Below are 12,082 nucleotides of genomic sequence, written 5' to 3' on the forward strand. Positions count from 1 at the left end.
TAGTGAGGGACAAGCCACAGTCAACTTTGCTCGAAGTAAGAGATGAAGCTGTAATGTGGTCTCTTGAAGATCCCAAACTACGTGCTACTAAAGTAGTCATTAACCGTAATGTAAGCTCTGAAGCTACAGAAGCCCAGTGTGCGGCTATGGTGATGCCTACAGCGAGCTCTGTTACACTTGACGAGGTTCTAAAAGTAGTGGCAGAACAAGGCAAAGCCATTGGTGAGTTGACTCAAGCTGTGCAGAAACTGACTTCACACTGCACTAAGCCTGAATCGATGCATCATACTACATCTAAGATGTAGCCTAGGTTTACTGTTGACAGCCAGCCTATATGCTTCAAGTGTAATGGGGTGGGGCACATAACTAAAAACTGTGTGAGAAGAAATAAACAGAGTTAATGATGATACATCAACGTCCATGCCGCAGGGAAATGCACACCCTCGATCGCTGTGAGCCAGGCGATGCAAGGGCAGTCAGTTGGCTCAACTCCTAAGGACTCAGACCGTGATCGACTACTCAAACATCCTGTAGGGAGGTGTCCTGTAGTTGACTTGAAGATTGGGGGAGTGAGTGTTTCGTGTTTACTTGACACAGGGAGCCAAGTCAGTACCATTTCAGAACATTTCTTCAAAGAGTACTTAGCAGGTGTCGCAAGTGATATGCTTTCCACATCCGGTTGGCTCAAAATTACTGCTGCCAATGGTTTAGACATCCCATATCTTGGCTATCTTGAGCTACCAGTTGAAACCATGGGTATCACACTGTCAGAGTGTGGTTTTCTAGTATTCCGGGATACACAAAGTTCTTCAGCTGTGCCAGCTCTCATTGGCATGAATATCATAGGCAGATGTAGACAGTTAGTTCATGCTGAGTTCGATACCACTCTAGGAAGGGAGTTGCAGTCTGACTGGAGAGAGGCTTTCCAGCAGGTGCAAAGTGCCAGTCGACTTAAGAAACGGTTTGTTGGACGGGTAGCTGGAAAAGACATGGTGCACATACCTGCATTCTCAATTGCAACTGTAATGGTCAAGGGAATGAAGAGTTCGTTGCCTGAGGGTTCAAAACTGTTGTTGGAGCCTGGAAATTCACCTTTACCTGGGAGCTTGATCGTTGTACCTTCCCTTGTATCCACTACAAAACCATTGTTTCCCATACAAGTTGTAAATATTTCGTCAGAGGATGTATGGTTGCAGCCCAACACCCGGCTGGGTACTCTCTGTCCTGTTGAATCCTTAAGTCCAAATGAAGGTTGTGAAGTGAAGTTCCAGATAATCTCGCATGGAGTTGAAGAGATAACTGTAAACACAGAAGAGAGACAGGTGTTGACAGATACCTTAACAAGCTACAGTTAGGCGGTACTGCTGAGCAACAGGTGGAGCTTAAATCTTTGCTATTGAGGTATGTGGATGTATTCGTGATGGACGATGAGGAACTAGGATTTTCTGACAAAGTGCAGCATGAGATCCATCTGGTAGATAATGTTCCAATTTCCCAGCCCTATCACCGCATACCACCAACCCAGTATGGTGAGGTCAGGGAACATATCACCAAGCTTCTTAGGAAGGGGGTTTTTAAACCCAGCAAAAGTGCCTATGCATCGCCCATAGTACTTGTGAGAAAGACAGATGGTAGTCTTAGACTCTGTGTCGACTACAGACAATTAAACTCCAAAACTAAACGAGACGCCTTCCCCTTGCCCCGCATTGACGAAAGTTTTGACGCATTACAAGGTGCAAAGTTCTTTTCAACTATTGATTTGGCTAGCGGGTATCATCAGGTGGCTGTGCGTGAGCAAGACCAGCAAAAGACAGCTTTCATTACCCCATTTGGTATATTTGAATACTCCCGTATGCATTTTGGAGTCTGTAATGGACCATCTACGTTCCAGCGCCTTATGACATCCACGATGGGAGACTTGATCTTCCAGATCCTTTTAGTCTATCTGGATGATATCCTGGTATATTCATCTAATTTCCATGAACCGCTCCAGAGACTAGATGTCGTGTTCAGTAGACTGAAGGAAACAGGGCTCAAGGTTAAACTTGGAAAATGCCATTTTCTCCAAGAAGAAGTACAATTCTTGGGTCATCAAATATCTGCTCAAGGCATTGGTACTGACCCTGGAAAAATTGAAGCTGTGAAACAATGGAAACCACCTGGTACAGTAAAGGAGTTAAGATCATTCCTAGGCTTCTGTAGTTATTATAGAAAGTTCATTGAAGGTTTTTCCAAAATCGCCGGCCCTCTCCATGACTTGGTCAACTTATGCCTGAAACATCACAGAATCGTGAGAAAGCCTGAGTTTTGTACACTGTGGTCAGCAGAGTGTCAGACAGCCTTTGAGTTTCTTAAAAGAGAAGCTAACATCGGCTCCAATATTGGGCTATGCAGACTTTTCTCTTCCATTTATAGTGGAGACAGATGCTAGTAGTGAAGGACTAGGTGCAGTCCTCTACCAGCAACAAGGTGGCTGTAAGAGGGTGATTGCATATGCTAGTAGAAGGCTGAGAATGCTGAGAAGAATGACCGGAACTATAGTAGTATGAAGCTTGAACTACTAGCTCTCAAATGGGCTGTTTCCGAAAAATTCCGGGGGTATCTGTTAGGCTCAAAATTTGTAATCGTCACTGATAACAATCCATTATGTTATCTGAAAACAGCTAAACTAGGTGCTATCGAGCAACGATGGGTGGCCCAATTAGCCGTTTGTACCGGTAGTGTACACTCTTAGATGTGGAATTGGTGACAGCTGGTGATCAGTGCTGCAGAGTGAGTCAGATCCGTGCTTTAGAGTGTGGACCCAGAGTGGAAGAGACTGTTTCTCAGGGAGGTACATTTACCCTTCCGGGCTATACAAAAGCTCAGTTAAAGGATTTCCAGCTAAATGACTCAATCATCTGCTCTTTCAGAGAGTTTTGGGATCATCAGCGAAAGCCATCTAGTCAGCAACGACACCACCTACCAAAGCCTTTATTGTCACTGTTAAAACAGTGGAAACATGTTAGAGAGACAGATGGGTTGCTCTATCGTGTTGTGAAGGATCTTCGCCTTGGTGAGTGCCAGCAGCTGCTCCTGCCAGCCTGTTTAAAAGATCAAGTCCTCGAAAGTGTGCATGACAAGATGGGACACCAGGGTATTGAACCCTCAACCTGTTAAGGCAGAGATGCTTCTGGGTCGGCATGTATGATGATGTAGAGAGGTGGGTTAAGAAATGTTAACGGTGTATTCTAACCAAGATGCCGCAGCCGAGAATCCGTCCTCCTATGAAGCCATTCTTAGCTTCAAGACCTTTGGAACTGGTGGCGGTGGATTATACGGTGCTCGAACCTGCCACAGATGGTCGTGAGAATGTGTTGGTTGTAACAGATGTGTTTACTAAATTTACACAGGCATTCACTACCAGAGACCAGCGGGCTGATACCACAGCCAAGATTTTACTAAAAGAGTGGTTTATGAAATATGGAGTACCAGAGAGGTTGCATTCAGATCAGGGAAGAAACTTTGAAAGCGAGGTGATAGCTGAACTGTGTCGACTGTACCGCACACGACTCTTTACCGCCCTCAAGGTAATGCACAGTGTGAGGGTTTTAACAGGACGCTCCATGAGTTGCTAAGAACACTACCTCCTGAGATGAAAAGGCGATGGCCAGAACACCTCCCTGAGTTAATCTAAACCCCACATGCAACAACCGAGTACTCACCACATTTCTTACTGTTTGGTGTAGAACCACGTCTTCCTGTCGATGCTCTTCTTGCCCAGGAACAAGCTGTGAATAGGAGACGGGATTGGTTAGCAGTTCACCAGAATCGACTCAGAGAGGCTCACAAGAAAGCAAGGGAATATGCAGAGCACTAGGCTGCGGAGAGACTCGCTCTGTTAAACGACAAGATCTACTGTCCTACCGTTGGTGTTGGTCAGACAGTGTATTTGCGTCACAGACCTGTTGGCAGAAACAAAATACAGGATGCTTGGGCTCCTACAGTGTATCGGGTCATAGATGTACTGGGCATCACATATACTGTTGAACCTCTGGAGGGGGGTCCCTGTAAGAGAGTCCACAGAGTTGACTTGTGCCCTTGTGTAAATTCTGTTGTGGAACCAGTGGTAGCAGAGAGTATTTTGTCGTCATCACCTTCTCAGAATCAGTTTGAACAGGTGGACTTTGAAAATACTGACCCAGAGTATGTGGTGTTGGAAGAGGTTACATTACCTCATCTCGAAGAGACCAGGTATGTGGGTGTTGGAGTTTCTGGGTGTGAGGAAGCCTTGGATGTTGAACCTGTTCACGCTCTGGATTGTGTGGAACAGCCGGCTGAATTGGAGCAGTTGGTAGAACAAGAACAGCCTGCCACAAACAAACCTGTGTCTAGGAGGCCTGTGCCCACACCCAGAAGAACATCCCGGGCCAATGCGGGTGTTTATTCCAACCCATTTAATGAGCCAAGTTTGGCCTGTAATTCTGTCTCACTCAGTCCTGAAGTTTTTTCCCAGGTTTTGACAAGCCTTGGTAGTGTGTTCTTCAGAGAGGCAGTGAAGGAAGTAAAAAATATGTATTAGTATCATTGAGGACAATGACTTTTTAGCAGGGGAGAATGTGGCCAAGTAGTGTAAATAAACCTAATTTCTATTTTGCATTAAAAATGTTCATGGCCCCTTTAAGAAATCCCTCTTTTCTCGCGATAATGTTCACTTGCGCTGAAATGTGTGCGCGCGACCAGAGAAGCCATTTTGATTGTACAGAGGAGCTCCATGTGGTTGTGTGCGCATTGAGCGGATTTACTGCGTTTTATAATCCTCTTTCTTGGTAAATATTATTCACAATATCTTTATTATGCACAAATAAGTTGTAAAGCGGAGTTTAAAAGAACATTTGGTGTGTACATTTTTTTTGTTATAGATTTATTTGAAGTGCATGTGTGACGAGTGAACCTTGTGGTGATTGGTAAAGGATTGGGTATGTACATTTCATGATTTATGGTGTAAAATACTGATGCCATGCTTATCTGTGATGTATATAGTATAAATCTTTAGTTTAAAGCATATTTCTGATACTGCTTGATTGATGTGAAATTTTGGTGGTGGCTTTGTTAATGTGATTTTATTTCTCTTGTACCTCAGCCACTGCCATATTCCAGTTTGTGTTATCGTATTTCAATTATCTTGAACATTTTTTTGTTTGGAGAAATCGATTTACATCTAATCCGTTGGAGTACATTACACTGTATACCAGTTTGAATATTCTGTTATTAGTGCATTGATCTACAGGTTGAAATTGAGTTTTGTTTTTTTTTGTGACATTTGATTGTCATCCTCAAATTTGCTGTAAACTGTTTCCATGAGTTCTGTTTTTTTGTTTTTTTGTTTAATTGGTGAAATTTTTTTTCTTTGTGAAATCTTTTTGAACAAGGCAAACTTTATTTGCTTAATTAGACTTTTATCAGTTTAATCGTGCTCCCATTGACCGCTGTCACCTACTTTAAACAGCAGTCAGAATAAAACCCTGATTACAAAAAGCATAGTTTGCTTCTGGTGTATATTTCTTCCATTACACCCGGTTACATGTATAAAGACGGGAATATTACTGTAGTTACTTAGTCAAATAAAATATTTATATAATTTATTTTACACTTCACTTTCAAACATTAATCATTAATTAGTATGTGAGCAGAGCAGCATCCAAAATCAAAGTACTTCTGCTGAAATTCTGAAGTATGCTCACAATGGACACTTTACTACTCCATGAGAACACAGGAGAGGATTTATGAGTGGCAGTGAAGCAATGCGACTGAGGTTGTAAAAAAATTATTAAAAAAAATAAATGCAAAATGTCACAGTTCACATTATTTTAATCTCCGATCTTGTGTGCAAGTGTTTTGTTTGCATGTATGTCATTGCAGCAGCACATTTAACTTTAATTTTAATTACACTGACTGGATCTACCTGTGAATCAAATTATTTTAATGCACCCCTTTTAGCCAATCAGAATCAAATATTCAGACAAACCATGGTATAAATAGATTTATTAGAGTAACCATTCAACAAACCAAGCAACTTATGGTTGTGTTAAGGAAAAATAGAACACTTTTTGCGTTTGTGTCGATTTGATAAAGTAGACAGTAGTGTTCCTGTAGCTCAATTGGTAGAGCATTGTGGGGTTGGGGGTTCGATTCCCCAGGAACACTTGATAGGTAAAAAAATTGATAGCCTGAATGCACTGTAAGTCAAGTCTGCTAAATGCATAAATTTAATTTAACTTGAAGAGCAGTCTCTAGATTGAGATGAAGGTCCTTCCCAAACCGCATCTTCACTTCATGCAGCAGCTACCAAAAAAAGAAAGAAAAATTCATTAAAACAATTAACTTTTTATTCAAAAAAAAAAATTTTGAAAATGCAGTGGAAATACTAAACTGAAAGGAAACAACACTAAAAACAAATACTCACAATTTGTGGAACCCGAAGAAATGGGAACATGTCCATGACCTCTCATGTTGATTTTGTGATTAAATCAACTCTTTTAAAAAGAGCGCATCTCATTCGATTTTTGATATGTTGGTGTAGCAGGTTGTCTTTTACATAGCTCAGCATTTATCACAGTAATGTGCTCCTGAAAACTTAATTGATCTTCTCAAAAATTTTCCAGGTTTAATATAATTTGAAAAAAGTAGTAAATAACAAAATTCGTATTGTATATATACAATCTCCTAGCATTACTGGTCAATAACCAAGCAATTTTAAGACATTTTAGTGAAGAAGGATAAAACAGACAAACCTCCTGGGACTGGGTGGAACCCGGATTATCAGTTCACAGGAGTACTGGAAAGTTTGAAGTCTTGCATCTTTTTTTCTAAGCTTAGGATCGGAAAACTCTTAATTAAACAGTTTGCAACATGCACAACAAAACTTATGGATGTAAGGCAACTTGTGACACTGTCGCGGTTCAGGCTCTTTCGTGTTTTAGTGTAAATCCGCTGTAGAAACATTGACAACTTAATTACTAATGTGTTTAAATCTTATAAAAAGTAAATTACTTTAAAAAGGATGTATTTCTCTGACTTACCACAACAATATTTCTGTCAGACCATCAATTTAAATCAGCAGACCGGGATCAATCTCTTCTCGACCGTTGGAATTCAAAAACGTGCACTGCACTCGCGAGACAAATGCAAACAAATTGTTTACTTTTTTTTAAATTAATGAAAATAATGAGTTTAAAACTTCTTTTTGTTTATGTTTGGTGTTCAACAGATAAAAAAATATATAATCCATACAGCAAAACTGTTAAGTTGTGGTACATAATTTCACATAAATGACAAAGAATTAAATTAAAGAGCAGCAAACAAGGCTATAAGTAAGGGGCTGTTCACATATCACGTCTTTTGCGCTCTCAAGTTCGTTATTTCAAATGTAGGCGCACTGTATGGGCTCTCATAACGGAAGCGGCGGGCGCTCATTTTTCCAGAAACGTTTGAGTCAGTTCAGGAGTACGGAGCGAGCGGGACAGTTTTCTCGGTTTCCGTTCACAGTGTTTTTGGAAACCCTTTAAATTTGTACAAATAACAACATCTAAATAATAACATTATCATTTGAATCAGTTCGGGGCATGGCCGCGGGAAGTGGGGGTGCTGGGGGTGCTGCAGCACCCCCTAGTGACGAGAGGGAGATAAAAAAAAATGTAGGCCTATTAAAATATTTTGCACAATTTATAAATTCCTTATGAATATTTTAGAAAATGATTTTGACACACGTAGGCTATTACGTATATATTTTGGATTTTAATTTCATATTTTGAGGCCTAATCAACACAGGTTCGGAAGTTACGTTGTCAACGTCAGGCAGGCAGGTTTGGTCGCCGAGTAACGAGGTTTCCCGCTCGTTCCATGCAGAATACATCCATCTTTGTATAATACAGCGCACTTCGACATTTGGACACCTGTAACCAGGGCACCCCGCCTGCATGTAGCTCAGGTAAGAGTATTGTGCTGCCGCGCTTGTAACATTTATTTTTTTGGCAACAAGTGTGGCATCAGCTTTGACTAGCGAAGCAATTGTAAGTAGTACACTATAGTATTTTTGTAAGGTGGTGGGGATGGAGATGGAGAGTATTATTTCGTTCGTGTGTTCTTTGCGTAATGGTTGTGGAGAACTGTTAAATAACGTTTAAATAGTCGGAGATTATTTCCTTTTTGTTTGTGTAAAAAGGTTGGAGATGGAGACAGAAAGCTTTATACTGTGCGTGTGTTCTTTGCGTAATGGATGTGGAGAACTGTTCAATAAACAAATTGCTTAAATAGTCAGAGATTATTTCCTTGTGGTGTGCGTAAAAAGATTTTGGAGTTAATAGATTTGCGTGTGAAATAAACGTGCAGTGACTCAAGCCAGCTGACCAAATCGATTGCATTGTTTTAGCGTTATTGTGAAGTTTGATTAATATTATATTTTGTTGTAATATTATTTGTTGTATCTAAATAAGTTGCATGTATGTATAAGCTATCTGAAATTGTAATGAAAGTAATTATTTCGTTTTCTTTCGATTATTAAACTATTATTTCTGATTCTGCTTCAGATTAATAACGCATTGCGCATATCTGAGAACTGATGTCTGTGTGTTTCAGACCCTGGCTGGCTGTGCACTGAAGTGTATATGACAATAAAGTAGTAAATCTCAATGTATTTATTTTTAAAATGTATTTTAAATAGGCCTATAGGCTCATAGGTTTTTTTGTCAAAAAAAAAAAAAAAAAAAAAAAGAAATCACAGCACCCCCTGTTCAAAATTACTTCCCGCGGCCCTGGTTCGGGGGTTCGTAGCGCGTTCGCGAATCATTTGAATCAGTTCGGGAGTTCAAAGCGGGTTCGCGACTCATTTGAATCAGTTCGGCAGTTCGTAGTGGGTTCGCGAATCATTTGAGTCAATTTGGGGATCGCGAATCATTTGAATCCGTTCGGGAGTTCGTAGTGGGTTCGCGAATCATTTGAGTCAGTTTCCCAGCAAACACAGAACGTTGTGAGGACGTTGCCAGTTAGTCATCTTTTGGTCAGCGCGACATTACTTTATGGCAACGTTGTGAGGACGTCGTGGTAAAGTTCCATTTTTTAAAATCTTGGCTAACTTCCCAGAAACGTCGTGGGCACGTACTCAAAAGACGTCGCTAGTTAGTCCCATTGGGGACGTTGTAGCGACGTGGTCAGCTGGTCTTCAGATAACTTTTAATATTATTGCACTAGATGTATTATTATTATTAATAGAGTTGGGGTACTCGAACTTGGACTCGGACTCGAGTCCGGACTCGAGTCCAATTTTGAATGAACTCGGACTTGTCACGCACTCGGGTGAATTTGTACTCGGACTTGACACGGACTTGAACATTTTGGACTCGGAAAATATTCCGAGTACAGTCGAGTCCGCGTCATGTGTAACAATAAAACCAGCATAAAATTGAAATGATAAATTAATGAATGTCTCCCCTTCTGTCATTTTACTGCACCACACCGGCAGGCAGAAGTCTCCTGCTTGCAGGCGAAACACACGCACCACTCACTGGATATCAGTGTGGATTAGTGATGGGAAGTTCGATTCTTTTCCGCGAACCGGTTCTTTCGGACGGTTTGATTCAATAAACCGGTTGAAAAAAAAAAACAGTTCACCGGATACATAATCCATTGCGATGTATTTGTTATTAAATGAACTTACGTTTCGTCAGATTGCCCTTCATTCAAGCCCTCGGTTTACCCGCACTCATTACATTAGCACAGGATCAGTTCAGAATCAATCACCAAAAGAATCAGTTCGGTTCACACGCGCTGTGAGTCAGTTGGCTTCATGCTGAATCATGAATGCGCAGTATCATCAGCTCCTCGGTTCTCGAATCGGACGCGTCCGAAAGAAACGGTTTTCGGTTCAGTGTACCTATGATCTGAAAACTGATACAACCGGTTCTTGACTCGAGAACGAGAATCGCTCAAAACCCGGGTAGGAAAATCTGACAGGGTAGGATAAAATGTCAGGACACCGGCACATGCTGCGCAGTATCATCAGCTGCTCTACTCGTGTTCATGTTCTGTTTACTACAAACTCAGTTTGTGAATCTGTCATCATTAACTATAAATACAGTACAGATATTTCATAAATCATCCCTTATTCATATTAAACATGTCTTTAGAGTCTTAATTATTGTCCAACTTCCCTGAAAACCCCTTTGGCCCATACATAATCTACAATATACAGATTAGAAACAAGTAGCCCCTATCTTAAAAAAAAAAGTATATATATATATATATATATATATATATATATATATATATATATATATATATATATATTATAGTTTTATCACACTTTCCGATGTTTAACAAAATACTTGAAAAATTACACGCATGTGCAGTATCATCAGTTCATCGGTTCTCAAATCGGACGCCTCCGAAAGACACGGTTTTCGGTTCAGTGTACTGGTGATCCGAAAACCGATGCAACCGAGTACCAAAGACAGCAGCAGCAACCAACAGATGCTGCACAGCTCAGCATTGCAGGATTTGCAAGACCAGAACTGACCAAACAAGCAATGCAACTTTATGATGCAAGTTCTCCAAGACAACAAGAAATTCATAATGTCATCATTAAGAATCTCCTCATTGGCTGCACTTTACCTCTGTCAAATGTGGGGGAGAGGCATTAAATAACTGAAATGTCATTTTTAACTGGAGGACAATATAGTGTGATACAATAATAAAATAGGTTCATTTGTATTTTCATGCACTTGTAATACAATAAAACCTTTGAAAACTTTTTTGATAGGAAACTAGTTCTGTTGACATAAAATAAAAATGTTCAATGGCAATGACTAGATGTAACAGTGGTATTTTTTTAATTACATTTTTATATTGCCATTGGTTTAATGGGTTACAAGGTTAAAATATAAATAGAATGTAAAAATGTACAATACCAATTTATAATCTTTTTAAATTTAATTACTTTCTGGACTCGGGCGGACTCGACTCGGACTCGGCCTTTAAGGACTCGGACTTGAGTCCAACTCGGCCCCTTTTGGACTCGGACTCGGACTTGGACTCGATGTTTGTGGACTTGGTCTTGACTCGTACTCGACAAAGGTGGACTCGGACCCAACTCTAATTATTAAGATACCATTTGAACAGCATATTCTTTGGGAAATATACAAAACAATTAATCAAGCATGTTAAAATAATTATATATATATATATATATATATATATATATATATATGCCATCAGTTTAAGAACAATAAAATAAACAATTTACTTAGCAAATGGTGATAATGTTTGTTAATGAAAGAGAGTACGGGACAAATTAACATTTAAACCATAAACTAGCAGCGCACGTCACTTTCTGAGTGAAGTGCGCGACGTGCGCGTGCCCGTCATTTTGTAACGGTCAACTTCCAGCAGACGGACACGGAGGAAAGGTAAGTCCTATAAATCTACTTTTATTCATAGATTTTAACTGATATAACGTTAAATGCCATCAAAGAGGAGTAGTGTTTTGTATTTTTGTAGGTTTTCTCTTTCAATTTAATAAATAAATGCTCGGTTTGGTTAATTAGCTCAAAAGCAGTCTCAGAGGTGGTCTAAGGTAACGGTAACTGTTAAAATCGAATATAACCTTACCTGTTTTAAATTATTTGAAATTTATCACTATAAACTATACAGTATTAACTTTCTAATAATAAAATTTTTAACCGTAGTAACGTTAATTAGTTTGTTTGAATACCTGCTGCTCGAGCTTGATGATGCTCATGCTAGCCATGCTGTGAACTTGAATATAAACCGATATAACGTTAAATATAAAGTTTAACGTTAATTAGACCGAGGCTGCCGAAATCATGTTCAGTGTAACGTTATGTGGGATTAATAATTTCCCCTTTTCTCCCTCAAGTGGCAGACTTGTAAATTCTGTCATCTGTTCATTACAAGGGGCAAGGAACTCGACCGGAAGTTGAAGTCGGGTGGGGGCTGCCATCTTTTAGCAGAACTTCACTTGCGTTAGCATTCCCATTGACTCCCATTCATTTTGGCGTCACTTTGACAGCGAATAACTTTACATCTG

The 12,082-nt window shown here is 40.0% G+C and overlaps 1 protein-coding gene and 1 long non-coding RNA gene across 3 annotated transcripts in view; both read left to right on the forward strand.

Annotated features, from left to right (window-relative positions):
- LOC127943379 (SLAM family member 5) overlaps positions 1-12,082 on the forward strand; it is a 50,333-nt gene that overhangs the window by 16,048 nt on the left and 22,203 nt on the right. The window lies entirely within an intron of this gene.
- LOC127943380 (uncharacterized) overlaps positions 11,289-12,082 on the forward strand; it is a 2,486-nt gene continuing 1,692 nt past the window's right edge. Inside the window, exon 1 of the long non-coding RNA XR_008149636.1 lies at positions 11,289-11,441. This is a non-coding gene — a long non-coding RNA (uncharacterized LOC127943380). The remainder of the gene's footprint in view (positions 11,442-12,082) is intronic.

The sequence above is a fragment of the Carassius gibelio genome, chromosome A22 (assembly GCF_023724105.1).
Source record: "Carassius gibelio isolate Cgi1373 ecotype wild population from Czech Republic chromosome A22, carGib1.2-hapl.c, whole genome shotgun sequence".
NCBI classification, from domain to species: domain Eukaryota; kingdom Metazoa; phylum Chordata; class Actinopteri; order Cypriniformes; family Cyprinidae; genus Carassius; species Carassius gibelio.